The sequence below is a fragment of the Mus musculus genome, chromosome 9, assembly GCF_000001635.26.
Source record: "Mus musculus strain C57BL/6J chromosome 9, GRCm38.p6 C57BL/6J".
In the NCBI taxonomy this organism is placed as follows: domain Eukaryota; kingdom Metazoa; phylum Chordata; class Mammalia; order Rodentia; family Muridae; genus Mus; species Mus musculus.
Window position 1 is genome coordinate 113,442,799 of NC_000075.6, and position 14,406 is coordinate 113,457,204.

Genomic DNA, 14,406 nt, shown 5'->3' on the forward strand with positions numbered 1-14,406 from the left:
TTCTCCTGGGAACCATGGCCCCTGCTTTGCAAACTTCTAGACAGCTGAACTGAAAGGAGCATTAGGCGGCTTTAAACATTGATATGGCTCATTATTCTTTCATGAGGTACTGCAAATCTAACCTCACAAGGCCAGAGGCACGCACACGGGGGCCCAGGGGGGGTCATCACAGCACTCTGCCCTAACCTCGGAGATTTTATCCTGTAAAAGGATACAGAAAGGGCTCTGCAAACATCTCACACCACTACAAGTACTCAGACCATAGTCATGGTGATGAGTGAGGGGCTCACCGTGTCCCCCTCACCCAACACCCCACTATCCTCATCTTTGCCACTGAGTCAGCCATAGGAGAAGAGATTAAGATCCATAGCTAGGATTCCAGTCTCTGTCTCATACCCTGTGACAGAGAGTCTCTCTCCAGGGCTTTTGTGCTATATTTTCCCAAGTAGGATATGGTTTGGCCATATTTTCTCCTCCTCTTGGCCCTATCTTTCCAATCTTCCCTCTTCCTGTCTTTTCTTCTTACCTCTATTCATCCCTGACAGTCCATCTTCTGGGCTCAGCCTCTCCCAGTCTGTTAAGTTTCCTCTCTTTTCATTTTTGCTACAGCTCTGCCTATTCACATGTACGGTGTGTGCACACGTGTGTATCCCGATGACCTCCTGTCTTCTCTGGCTTCCGGATCCCCCTTGGTCACCACCTCCAGCTCTAATCTCACAGGGTTGACAAAAAATAACAAGCTTATCCCTAGGGAGAGGTAAGATTCTGGTTTTGTCTCCTTTTTGGTATTGCTTATTCTAAAAAGAGGCAGCCAAGCAAGACAAGGGTGGGTTCAACTCGGGACACAGATAATGAGTCCCAACTGCATGCTAAACGATGAGCCATAGATGCCCGGTTCAGTCTGGAGCATTTGTTTAGGATGCCAAACCATGTGCTCATCTCTAGGGCCTCGGAGAAAACTGGATAGGGTCAATCCTAAACCCAGGAGTGCCACACAGCCTGTGTCTGGCGAGAAGGAAGAGCTCTGAGAGATGCAGGATGAAGGCCATCCGACCCCGCTGTCGTGGAGGCAGTGCTGTGACTGGTGTGTGGGTGTGGACCAAAGCACCCCGTCTGAAGGTGCACTGAGGGTAACCATGTGGTGATGGACAGCAGATTGCTGTGAACCGGAGCACACAGGCTGGAAGGAGCTGCTGAAGCATCTGCACGGATACAGGCAGTGAAGGGATGGAGCTGTAGGGTTGAGAGCCTGTGAATCGCATGGAGATGGGAGGGCAGGCTGTGGGAGATGCTACCACAGCTCACCCCTTCCTGCCCACTGCTCGCAGAAAGTTTCCAATGCGTGTCTGCTGCTCCTGCCTGAAGGAGCCCTCTGACCACTGACACAGGCTTGGCCTTCTATACAGAAAGACCATGGTGGCAGGTAATTAGCACCCCAGGGAACACACTCAGCCAATGACTAATCAGAGAGTTTTGTTTTGTTTTGTCTCCTGGTTTGTAACCCTCCGGGTACCATTGCATAAGCCCATCTACATCTCTGCCCTTCAGGAATGAGCTCCTACTACCCATGGGGTAGGCTCCTCGACCCAAATGCCCTGTGCTGGCTGGATGCTCTTCTCAGCTCATGTACTAACTCTATCTGGTACTTCTCTCTTACCACAGGTAAACATGCATCTAATCCTATGTCTGCTACTGTAGCCACAAGAAAGCACATAAAACCTTAAATGGTAGCATGTAGTCAGGTTCATGATTTAGGACACGCCCACTACAGGAGTTGGTCATATTTGAGGCAGAGTACGGGACAAATATTGAAGCCAATTCAGGACCACCAAGGTAGATCAGTGAGGAAAGAAAGCTACCTGCCACCAAGGCTGATGACTTGAGTTTGATCCCCAGGACCCACATGGTAGAAGGACAAAATCAACTCGAATAAACAGTCCTCTGACCTCCACAAATACACCATGGCACTCATGTACACACACACACACACACACACACACACACACACACACACACCAAATGAACAAATATTTTGAAATAGCAATAAAGTAAGCCACTGCAGCATTCTAGGCTGGAGCTGACATCACCTCTGTGGAATGAGGACAGCAAGAGAGTGGGCATCTGATTCAGAAACTCATTGTAGGACAAGTGCTGGGTCTCAAGCCCTTTCCTTAAGGAGTCAACTGACTCTCAGAATGCAGTGTGTCAAAACCCAAGAAAACAAAAGATGAAGAATGACACCAAGGAACTCGAGCTACAGGAGCTGGGCAGGAGCCTGGAGGAGGTGTTGATGGTGCCCGTGGGGTGGCAGAGTTCAGGGTGAATGGGGTACAAGGCAGAATTAGCAGGAGCAGAGAAGGGGACTTGGGCAGGAGCACAGGTCGCTGCTGAGGCACCAGGAACAGTCAAGAATAGTCGGGGTGGGGGCTGGAGAGATGGGTCAGTGTTTAAGGACACTGGCTTTTCCTCTAAAGGAACCAAGTTCAACTCCTAGCACCTACATGGCTGTTCACAATTGTCTATTCAGGGGAATCCAATGCCCTCTTATGACCTCTGCAGACACCAGGCAGGCAAGTAGTGGACAGACAGACATGCAGGTATAACACTCATACACACAAATAAAAATAATTTTTAAAAACAAGTTGGGGTACAGAATAAAGGGTAAGGGAAGCCTTGTGCGGGCATAGTGAAGGTATTCCCCTGCTTCCCTCTCTCTGTGGACTACTCTGGGCACATAGTATTCTCAGAGTTGATTACAAAGTCCACAGCCAGAACCCCAGAAAGCCCAAGGGACTCCACCTGGCTAAGAGCTGGTACTCCCGCCCACCTCCCTTCACTTCCTGTTGTTGCTGCTGCACAGCAACAGAACCAATAGAGCTTTAGTTCATTGTGGACTAAAGACCAGTATCTCTCCAGGTACTCTCTAAAATCCCAGTACCAGATTGGAGCTGTGGAGGTACCCAGCCCTGTGGGCTAAGCAACTACCGGGAAGCAACAAACTCAAAGCAAAAACAATGTACTTCCTTTTTAGTTAATTTCTAACTTATTTATTTTTATGTGGATATGTGTTTTGCCTATGTGGATGTCTATGCACCACACACACACACACACGCCTGGTGCCTACAGACGCTTGAAGCAGGTGTCAGATCACTGGGACTGGAGTTACACACTGTTTGGAGTTGCCATGGAGGTGATGGAATTGGACCTGGGTCCTCTAGAAGAGCAGCTAGTGTTCTTACCTGCTGAGCCATCACTGAAGCACCCATAATGCACTTCTTCAGCCCTGTTTCAACTGTGCCCAGAGTGCTTTGAACTTCTGTTTGAACTACCTAGCCTTCACCAGGCAACGATAAAGAGATAGAGGCAGATGCTGGCCTGGTGAAAGGGGAGTCCCCTATGCAAAAACTGCCATCCCCAAGGTCCACAAAGTTAAAGAACTATGCATGCTTTGACTTAAATTAAGGGCAGGGGGATAGGGAAGCTGGTGGAGACAAGAATCTACAGAAACACACTTTCTTTAAAAAGCCGTAATGTCCTCTAATAGCTTACATTAACTTTAAAAAAAAAAAAATGAAGGTAGAGAAATGGCTCCGCAGCTAAAAGCATTTGGTGGTCTTGCAGGAAACCCTGGTTCAGTTCCCAGCATCCGTGTGTTGACTCAAAACCACCTATGCTCCAGTTCAAGGGATCCAACACTTACCTCAGGCCCATGGTCCACAAACACACATGCAGGCAAGCACTCTGACAAATAAAATAAAAGTTAACTAAATTTTAAAGAGAAAGAATCACACAATTCTGTAGCAAACAGGAAAACCTACCAGGGAACATTTTCATTAGGGAACTGGCCAAATCCTTCTTTAGTCATATAATGAAGTAAGGTTGAGAAAACAGAACGGTGATGGTCATGAGTGGTATACTGGTGTTGCTGTGGTGGGCTAGGACCATTGGGTTGTCTGAAAGGGCTGAGACCCAGGAAGAGATGGGGCTTCAGAGGGGTTCATCAAACTTGCGTAAAGAAAGACTTTGAAACCTGGGTAAACTCAGAAACTTTGGCCGTAAGAGTGGCCCAAATTGGGGCTCTGGACACTTGCATATAATGCAACTGGGTTTCAAGGTCATGGGTAGCGCTTACGTTTCCCCGAACCTTGGTGTGGTGGTTTGAATGAGTATGTCTCCCACACGGCTCAGCATTTGAACATGTGGTCCCGAGTTAGTGGCCCTGTTTAGGGGAGACTATGGAACCCTTAGGGTGTGGAGTCTGGCTGCAGGAAGTACGTCACTGGGGGCGGACTTTGGGTCAACCTTTAGGATATGGGGAGGGGGTTGTCTTGCTACAGGAGGTTGTCTTGCTACTGGAGGCAGGCTTTGGGAGTTCACAGCCTCATATCACTTCTAATTTTCTGTTTCATAGTATGCTGATGACATGTGAGCAGCCAGCTTCCTCTTAAAGCGGCTTGCTGCCATGTCGTTCTTTATAGACATCTAGCTCTCTAGAACCATGAGCCAAAAAGAAACCCCTTTCTTCTTTAAGTTGCTTTTGGTCATGGTGTTTTACCACAGCAACGGAGAAGTGAGTAACATGCTTGGGAACTCTTAAATGGAGTCCAGATTGGGAGAGTGGGAAGGGCGGTGACTGGTGAATTACTGTTCTTTTCATCATCGGCACTACTTAAAACAGCGGGCCTTGTCCTCCTCTCAGCCCGAGTCCAGATGAGGCAGGCAGGCCACAGAGGGACACTGGCTAAGCTGGCGTACATGGTAAGCTGACCTTCCCTACACAGCCATGCCCCTCTTGAAAAGCACCTCAGGCTGCGTGCTGTGGGCTGTGAAGCCTAGCCCTCAGTGTGCTTCTCCATCACTGAAACGGAGTTGAGTAATAAAAGCCAAAGTCAGAGAGCACAAATAAGCTCCCGAGAAGCAGGGAATCCCAGCCAAGCATCTTCACACCTGTAACCAGAGGTGGGTGGCCTAGGGTAATTAACACAAAACTGGAGTTGTGCCTGGATGCAGAAAATGCCTGTGCACATGTGTGTAGGCACATATGCATGTGCTTGCTGATGTATGTGGAGGCCAGAAGTCAACCTTGACACTGTCCTTCAGGAATGCTATTACTTTGAGACAGGTCCCCTTACTGACCTAGAGTTTGGCATTTGGGCCAGCAAGCCCCAAGTTTCTTCCTTGTCTCCACCTGGGCTGGCATTACAATGCACACCACCATGTCTGGCTTTTCCGAGTGGGTTCTGGGAATCTGACTCAGGTCCTTGGCTTGCAAACCTCTACTTCACTGACTGAGTCAGCTCCCCAGACACACTCTACAAATTCTATCCTGAAGACCATGATTTGTTGTTTTTGTTTGCTTGCTTGCTTGCTTGCTTGCTTGCTTGCTTGCTTGCTTAAGAAAAAAGTAATGCTGAGGGAAAGAGGAAAAAAAAAGGCCAGCTAGATAGTAGATGAGAGGAAGAGGAAGCAATTGTGGTAGAGATGAGCAAAAAGGCAGCCGTACTGGTGGGCTCCTGGGAAGCCTGAAGGAATCCAGCCGCAGCCTCCCTCTGATTTCTGAAGCACAGGGCAGAATGACAGAAGGAAAACAGCCTCTTCTCTGGGCTTTCAGCTCAGACATCACCAGAAGCCATACTTGGGGCATCGTCTGTGTGGCAGCCTTTCCTTCATTCTGCTCCCTAAGTTCCCACACGTTTCCTCTCCCTAATGCCTGCTTGGGGGAGGCAGGAAGGCAGGGCTGCGTCTGTCCCTTTGGTCAGACATGGTGAAGGGACCCCTGAGGTGACAGCATCTAAACTCCAGTGTCCTTGCAGACAACAAAAAGCAGCCAGTGAGTAGAGTGGGTAAATTGCAGACTATTCATATAGCTAAATACCGTACAGAATCTCTTTTATGATTTTATAACATTTAAACTTATTCCATTGAAATATTAAGCTTTTCAACCTGTAAGTTTAACCTTTATAATTTAATATGCCTACACTTGAAAATGTTCTTTAAAATACATGTGTTCATATACATATATACATATACATTCTTATTTGTCTAAAATTTTTTCAACATTATGAGAAAAAAACTATTATTATAATTGTTAAGTATCATGAGCTTTTTTCTGATTGTTTTTTCAAGAATTTATCTTCTAAAAATATTTTTCTTTTATTAAAAATAGGGTTTTTTTTTCAGACACTATATCCTGATCATGGTTTCCTCTCCCTCTACTGCTCCTGGTTCCTCTCCGCATCCCCTCCCATCTATCCGGCCCACCCCATCCTGTCTCTCATTAGGAAACAACAGCTCCTAAGGGATAATAATAAAATAAGATATAATAAGATTAAACAAAAACAAATAAATCAGAGTAGGATAAAACAAAGCAGCAGAAGGAAAAGAGCCCAAGAAAGGCGTGAGAAACGGATACAGGCACAGAGACGCACGCTTTGCACACTCAGGAATGCCACAAAACACAAAAGTGGGAACCATAGTATATATGCAAAGGACTCTGAGGGTAGAAAATAAAAATTCAAAAAAGGCAAATTGAGAGAGAGAGAGAGAGAGAGAGAGAGAGAGAGAGAGAGAGAGAGGGAGGGAGGAAGGGAGGGAGGGAGGGAGGGAGGGAGGGAGGGAGGGAGGGAGGGAGGGAGGGAGGCGCTGACACAACGTTATGAGACTGGAAACCGCCAGTGATTCTGTAGAGTTACCCATCCACTGCTGGGCTCTGGAACCATCTGGTGTAGACCAGTGCAGGCCCTGTGCACACTGCCTCAGTCTCCGTGAGTTTATGTGTGTGTCAGGCCTGTTGTGTTGTTTCCCTACTGCCCTTCACCTCTCTGGCTCTTACAGTCTTTCCTCCTCTGCTTCCATGGGGTCCCATGAGCCCTGAGGAGAGGGATTTGACAGAGACGAGTGGGATTTGAGTGTTCCAAGGCCTCTCCTGCCTGCATATTGTCTATCTGTGACTCTCTGTGTTTGTTTGTATCTGCTGCAGGAGAAAGGTTTCTCTGATGATGACTGAGCAAGGCACTAGTCTATAAATACAGCAGAATGTCATTAGGAATTATTTTATTGCTAGAATTCCTTTTGTGACAAGGTCTCCTGTATCTCGATATGACCTTAAACTATGCAACCATGGATGACCTTGAACACCTGATCATCCTGTCCACCTCTGTTGTGTTGGCTTTACAGGTGCAGGCCACCACACCTGGCCTATGTGGTCTCTGCACTGCTGGATAGCAAACCCAGGGCTTTGTGTGTGCTAGGCAAACACTCTATCAACAGACTACATCTCCAGCCTACCGTGTAGAAATGTTTAAGGAACAAACTAGTTCTATACGAACATTAATGAGTGAGGATTACAAATAAAATAATAAAATAAGCAAGGTACAAAGTCCTGTGTATTATCTTGTTCTATATATAGGAAAATCAAAATCTTATATGAAAATCAAAACAGAGATGAATCTATAGAGATAGAACAGTTCAAGCTTTGGCTTCAGGCAAGAATTGACTGAGAACACAAGAAAACATTCTGGAGGACTGGAGATGTTCTATGCCTTCGTCTGAGTAGTTATGGGGGTATTCACACCTTCAGAGTGTAGACAGTTGTAGACCTGATATCCTGGTATGACACTATACTTGGGTAATACCACAACCTAAAAGTATTGACGAAGGTCTGGAAAATGGCTTAGACCAATAGTTCTCAACCTTTAATACAGTTCCTCATGCTGTAGTAACCCCCAACTATAAAATTATTATTAACCATTTTATTTGTTTACATTTCAAATGATATCCCCCTCCCCAGTTTCCCCTCCACAAACACCCCTATCCCATCCTCCCTCCTCTTTGTCTCTATGAGGGTGCTCCTCCACCCACTCACCCACTCCTGCCTCACTGCTCTAGCATCCCCCTACACTGGGCATCAAGATTCCACAGGACCAAGGGCCTTCCCTCCCGCTGATGCCAGTTAAGGCAATCCTTTTCTACATATGTAGCTGGAGCCATGGATCCCTCCATGTATATTCTTTGGTTGGTGGTTTAGTCCCTGGGGGCTCTGGATGGACCTGTTAGTTGATATTGTTCTTCCAATGGGGTTGCAATCCCCTTTAGCTTCTTCAGTCCTTCCCCTAGCTCTTCCATTGGAGTCCCCAGGATTACTCTGATAGTTGGCTTTGAGTATCTGCATCTGTATTGCTCAGGTGCTGGTAGAACCTCTCAGGAGACAGCCATCCCGGGCTCCTGTCAGTGAGTGTTTCTTGGCATCCGCAATAGTGTGGGGGTTTGATGTCTGCAGAGGGGATAAATCCCTATGTGGGGCAGTCTCTGGATGGCCTTTCCTTCAGTCTCTGCTATATTTTCCCCCCTGCATTTCCTTTAGGCAGGAACAATCCTGGGTTAATGATTTTGAGGAGGGTGGGTGGCTCCATCCCTCAACTGGGGGCTGTGCCTATCTACTGGAGGTGGTCTCTACAGGTTCTATCTCCCCTTTGATGGGTATTTTGGCTAATGTCATCCCAGTTGGGAGCCTCTCAATTCCCTGGTGTTTAGGACTTTCTAATGGCTACCCCAATCCCCATCCCCACTGCTACATATTTCTATTCAATTTCCTGACCCTCTGTTCTTCTCTCCTGTCCCTTCCCATACCTTATCCTGCCTCCCCTTCTTTCCTCCCCCTCCTTACTCCTTCCCAGGTCCCTCCCTCCCTCTACCTCCTGTGATTATTTTGTTCCTCCTTCTATGTAGGATTGAAACATCCAAACTTTGGTCTTCCTTCTTCTTAAGCTTCATATGGTTTGTGGGTTGTATCGTGGGTATTCTGAGCTTTTGGGCTAATGTCCACTTATCAGTGAGTGCATACCATGTGTATTCTTTTGTGTCTGAGTTACCTCACTCAGGATGATATTTTCTAGTTCCATTCATTTGCCTGGGAACTTCATGAAGTCATTGTTTTTAATAGTTGAGTAGTACTCCATTGTGTAAATGTATCACATTTTCTGTATCCATTCTTCTGTTGAGGGACATCTGAGTTGTTTTCAGCTTCTGACTATTATATAATAAAGGCTGCTATAAACATAATGTAAATCAAAATGACCGTGAGATTTCACCTCACACCAATCAGAATGGCTAAGATAAGAAACTCAGGTAGCAGCAGATGCTGGTGAGGATTCGGAGAAAGAGGAACACTCCTTCATTGCTGGTGGGATTGCAAGCTGGTAAAACCACTTTGGAAAACCATCTTGCAGTTCCTCAGAAAACTGGAAATAATTCTACCTGAAGGCTCAGATGTACCACTACTGGACATATACCCAAAAGATGCTCCAACCTATAACAAGGACACATGCACCACTATAAAATTATTTTTGTTGCTACTTCATGACTATAACTTTGTTACTATTAGAAATCATAATATAAATATCTGGTATGGTCTTAGACGACCCCTGTGAAAGGGTTGTCTGACCCCTAAAGGGGTCAAGACCCACAGGTTAAGAACCACTGTCTTGGAGGGTTAAAAAAGAAAAGAAAAGAAAAAAAAAGAAAAGAAAAGAAAACCATTTCCTGCATGGGTTGTGGTGGCTGGTGACTTGAAGGGCAGAATTAAGGCAAGCCATCTCCAGCATAAGCTAAACCAGCCATGTCAGCCACCTCAGGTTCAACTGAATGGCCCTGGCTTGGTGAATAAGGTGGAAAGCAACCAAGGAAGATTCTCAGTGTCAGCGTCAATGCCTCCATGTGCGCATGTACACGTGCATGCATGTGCACCTGCGACATATGCATATGCACACACATGCACACTACACATAGACACATAAGCCAAACAAGAAGTATAAACAGTGGCTGAGTGAAAGCTTAGTAGATGACATGCTTGCCTCATAAGCACAAGGACCTGAGTTTGATCCCAGCACCACATAAAAAGCCAGGCTTGGGAGGGTGCACCTCTAATCCCAGCACTGAGGAAGCAGAGGTGGGGTGATTGCTGAGGCTCAATGGCCAGGCACTTTATCCAAACCAGTGAGCTCCTAGCCAGTGAGAGACCCCCCCCCCCAACTCAAAGGAGGTGACTGCATTCCTGCTGAGGATGACACCCAAGATTGTTTTCTGGTCTCCATATGCATGGTCTTTCCATGTATGGGCACCCAGACAAATGCAAGCATGTATACGCATTCATCCATTGTGAGTATAGAAAAGGGAATAGAAGCCAGGACCATTATGCTGTATAGATTGTCAATTAGAACTTCATTCTGTGATGATTTCTCTCTTTATCTGTGACCTCAGTCGTCCTTGGAAATTAAAATGCAAAATACGCAGCCTTTCAAAACAGGAGGCAGGGTCAGCTACGATTTAAAAGCCAAGTCTCTACAATCACATACAAATACAGACGATGCTGCCTGCCCCCTGGCTACTGACAGAGATGAGAATCTCTAAATGATCTACCACCAGGCTACACCACGCTGATTTGTTTCTCATCTGAGTGGAAAGCAAGCAAACCCTGCAGTCAGATTGAAAGTACGGCTTGGTTTGACAGAGCAAAGTATGATTAGAATGCAGTGAGGTAGAAATAATGACTCCTCCCTCCCCCCCCACCCGGGACCAGCATGCCCTCCCTCCCACACCCACAACAAGCCTTGCATTGCTAACCACAGGGTGCTAGGAAGCCAGTGGCATATCTCAAACCCATTGTGACTCATCATGCAGTCAAATTATACACAACCTGTAAAATCCAGATACTTCTGGAAGGATGACCCAAGCAGATGCATGTACAAATGTCTCCATTCCCACGTAACTAGAAAAGACTTCCTTGCTAGGTTAGAGTCCCTAGAAGAAATGTCTGGAAATCTCTAGAAGGAATGGTGTATGGGGAGGTATGTCTGTGGTTTCAGTTTCAGGCAAGCTCCACCTGATTCCATGGAAAGGTCTGGGCCAAAAGGACTGGTAAGAGATCCAGTCAGTAAAATGCTCATCTTGCAAGCAAGAGGACCAGAGTTCAATCCCCAGAACCCATGTAACAAACAAAATGGCGGCACAATGATGCCATCCCAGGGCTGGGAAGGCAGAGACAGACAGATCCTTGGGATCCGTGGAGCTTTCAGGGCAGCTAGCCTAGTTTGCCTAACAAGTTCTGAGCCAGGGAGAGACCCTGTCACAAAATGGGGGGGGGGGGAGATCTAAGAAATGAGAGGAGGTTGCCTGCCATGTTCATATTCCAGTCAGATTTCTTCTCTGCATTCCAGACTCATCTACCCAGCTGCCTGACCAACATCTGCTGCATGTGTCCATCTGAGCTGCTGACAATCACCCTGAAGCATGCTCCCTCCCTCTGTTGGACTCCCTTGTCCATGGCTAGTTCTACTCCTCTGGCTATTCTCAATCATTCTCTCTCTTTCTTTCTCTCTCTTCTCCCCCACTTCTGCATTTTATCAGTAACCCTGTTGGTTCTTCCTCTCACATACAAGCCAAAGCTAAACTACTTTTCATCATCCCTACCGCCATCCTTGCCCAAGTCACCATTGTGTCTCACCTGTAACTTCCCAGTAGTCTCCTCCTACATTGACCTAACTTCCCAACCCCTGAGGCCCACACTCAGTGAAGTTTGACTGAGAGCTGAGAGATGCTGCTGAGGTAACCCTCTAAGCTCTTGTGACATACAGAGCCCACTCCTGCCCTATATCCCATTGACCCTAGGTGACCTGAAATTGTACCCCTGCACCTCTGGCCACTCTGACCTCTTGCTGATCTTTGGACTCTGTAAATATGGCTATTAGCCTATGCGGAATGGTATTCACCAGCCTCATGAGCCATCACTGACTGCTATCAGGTCTCTACCTAAGAATCCATCTTCTCAATAATGAGTCTTTTGTTACTCCGAAGCCCTCTCCTGTCCCAGAGTTCACATCCACACTTCCTGGCCTATCACCTTCAGCTTTAGCACTTCACTAACTATATTTTGTGTTCTTGTCTAAAATCTGTTTCTCCTAATAGTTTAAGAGTCGGGGCTCTTGGTTGCTCTCTCCGTTCTTCTAATCTAAAAGCCCAGAACAGTGATGTCCTATAATAAAATGCCAATTTAACGAATAGATTCCATGTGTGCATGAATGAAGGGATGATATTCATGTATAAATATTTAGGGAAACCAGGTCAGTGGTTTCAGCTGGATTTTTAATTTTTTTTTTTTGTTTCAACCTCTAAGAGTTTTCCAAATCTTTCATAATTAGCGTTTACTGCGTACATAATTTTCATGCTTGTTCTTATGATGGTTTTAAATCCCTCTTTCTAGACTTCTTACCCCCCCTCCCCCTGATTCTTTCAGCAGTTGGCTGGGAAAATCTGCTCTCAAAACAGCCCAAAGCATCCCGGCCGAAAGATGGAGCAGCCCGTTCCACTGCTCTGGAGAGTCTAGGCCAACAAGTGAGATGACAACAGCAGGAAAGAGACCGTGGAGCAGAGATGTCTCCTCCTGTGAGCTTTTGCAGGAACCACTTCCCCCACCACTGGCCTCATGTGATAGGAAAAGAAATTGGTGTCCTTCCCAGGCCAGCTGGATCAAACGGTGAGAAAGCAACAACGTTCTAAAGAAATCCCCAGAGCTGGAGAAATCGCTGTCAGTAAAGTTCTTGCCTCTCAGGCATGGGGTCCTGAGTTGGGTTCACAGATCCATATAATAGAGAAAGGAGAAAAAGGCTCCACAAGGTTGTCCTCTGACCTTTACCTGTATGCTTGGTATAGGTGCCTACAGATTCATCTAGCACACATATGCTCATAGTGGTAATAATAAGAAGAAGAATGCTAAATATTACAGTGAAAAAATGCATTCATTGTTCTCCCAAAACTTCGGTATAACTGGGTGTCCTGAAATCATTTGGCTTAGTTGAACAAATCTAAGGTATGTTAATTCTCCCTTTTGAACAAACCAAGACAATATCCTCTTAAAACTTTGGATGGAAAACGTTCCCCACAGCTCAAGTAGTTGCATATTTGTTTCCGCAGCAGGTGGCGCTGTTTTGAGATGATGTGCAACTGTCAGGAAGTACAACCTTGTTGGAGGAAGTAGATCCCTGGCCGTGGGTCTTGAGTTTTAGAGCCTAGCCCTAAGTCCAGCCTTCACTCTGCTCCCTGGTCCATGGAAATGTAGGCAAGCTCCTGCTGCCATGGCCCAAGTCTTCTGCCACCATAGTGGACCATATCCATCCCTACAGACCATGCCACAAAGTAAATCTCTCCTATATTAGCTTACTTCTTCACAGCAATGAAAAAAGTAGCTAAGATACCCCAGCCCCCAACACACCATGACTTGGGAAAACAATGAGGGCTTGGCATCTCCTTCCTTCGCACAGGAAGTGATGGAGGAATATCTCAGAAGCCACCATGGTCTGCTTATTTGGACATGTGCTCATGTTTTTTTCTTTCTATCCTGACCTCCAGCTTCCTCAATTCAAAACTTCAGTTTTCCCTTCAACGTCTACCACCTCCCCACAAAACCCACTCTGGAGAAAGTACACACAAAGCAGAGTTCAACCCGTCCCTTCATATGTACGAACAGCCCTTGCAACCACCACACTGAGACCGGAAGCGCACGACGTGGATACATGCGCACACCCCACCAAGCCTGAACTTCTTGGAACACAACTGTGGCCATTGGAATAGTCTCAGTATTCTCTCTGGTGTATGCTTTTATAAAGTGATTTATAAGCCAAGCCCAGTGGCGCTCAACAGCAGTCCCAGCACTCAGGAGGCTGTGGCAGGAGAACCAGGAGTTGGAAGCTAGCCTGGGCTAAATAGTGAGAGAGATAAAGGCATCAATGGACAGGCTAACAGGGAAGGGGTAAATTTCAAGGGTTGCAACCCTATGCCAAGAACCATGGACAGCTGTGAAATGCAGAGAGCAGGAGAAATAGTCTTGCAATACAAGTGGTCAACCCCGAGATCGCATACATGTGGGTAACATAATATTCACTGAGCACGTGTATATGTGTAACAAAAAGTAAGAAAAGAAAGAGAGGCCATGATCCTGACTGAGAATAAGGGAGTGTCTGGGAAGGGTTAGAGGGGTAAAGGGAAGCAGGATATTATGTAATTATATTATAAATTTCAAAAACTAAAATTACTAAAATTGCAGAAGGAACAGAGGGGAAAATTAGTGAATGAATGAATGAATGAATGAATGAATGAATGAACGAACTGTGCAGGGATATTCAAATCTTAGAAATCAATCAAGGGTAGATCAGTAGCAGTAAAGGGGGAGGGGTCCATATTTCTCTGCCTTAAGAAATCTCCCTTCCCCTGGACACACGAGTCTCATCCATGGAGACCACAACTCAGTTGGATTAACACACAACAGTGCAGAGTCTGAAGAAACACTAGGCAGCCAACAAGAACTTGAGTTCATTCTCAGGGCCAGTCAGGCACTGAACCTGAGGTATAGCCTCC

General features: G+C 46.3%; 1 long non-coding RNA gene across 1 annotated transcript; it reads left to right on the forward strand.

Annotated features, from left to right (window-relative positions):
* The first annotated feature begins 963 nt into the window (after positions 1-963).
* Positions 964-13,639, forward strand: Gm39438. The gene is made up of 3 exons (XR_871308.2): positions 964-1,423; positions 12,290-12,529; positions 13,402-13,639. It is a non-coding gene; the product is annotated as a predicted gene, 39438 (long non-coding RNA).
* Positions 13,640-14,406: the final 767 nt, after the last annotated feature.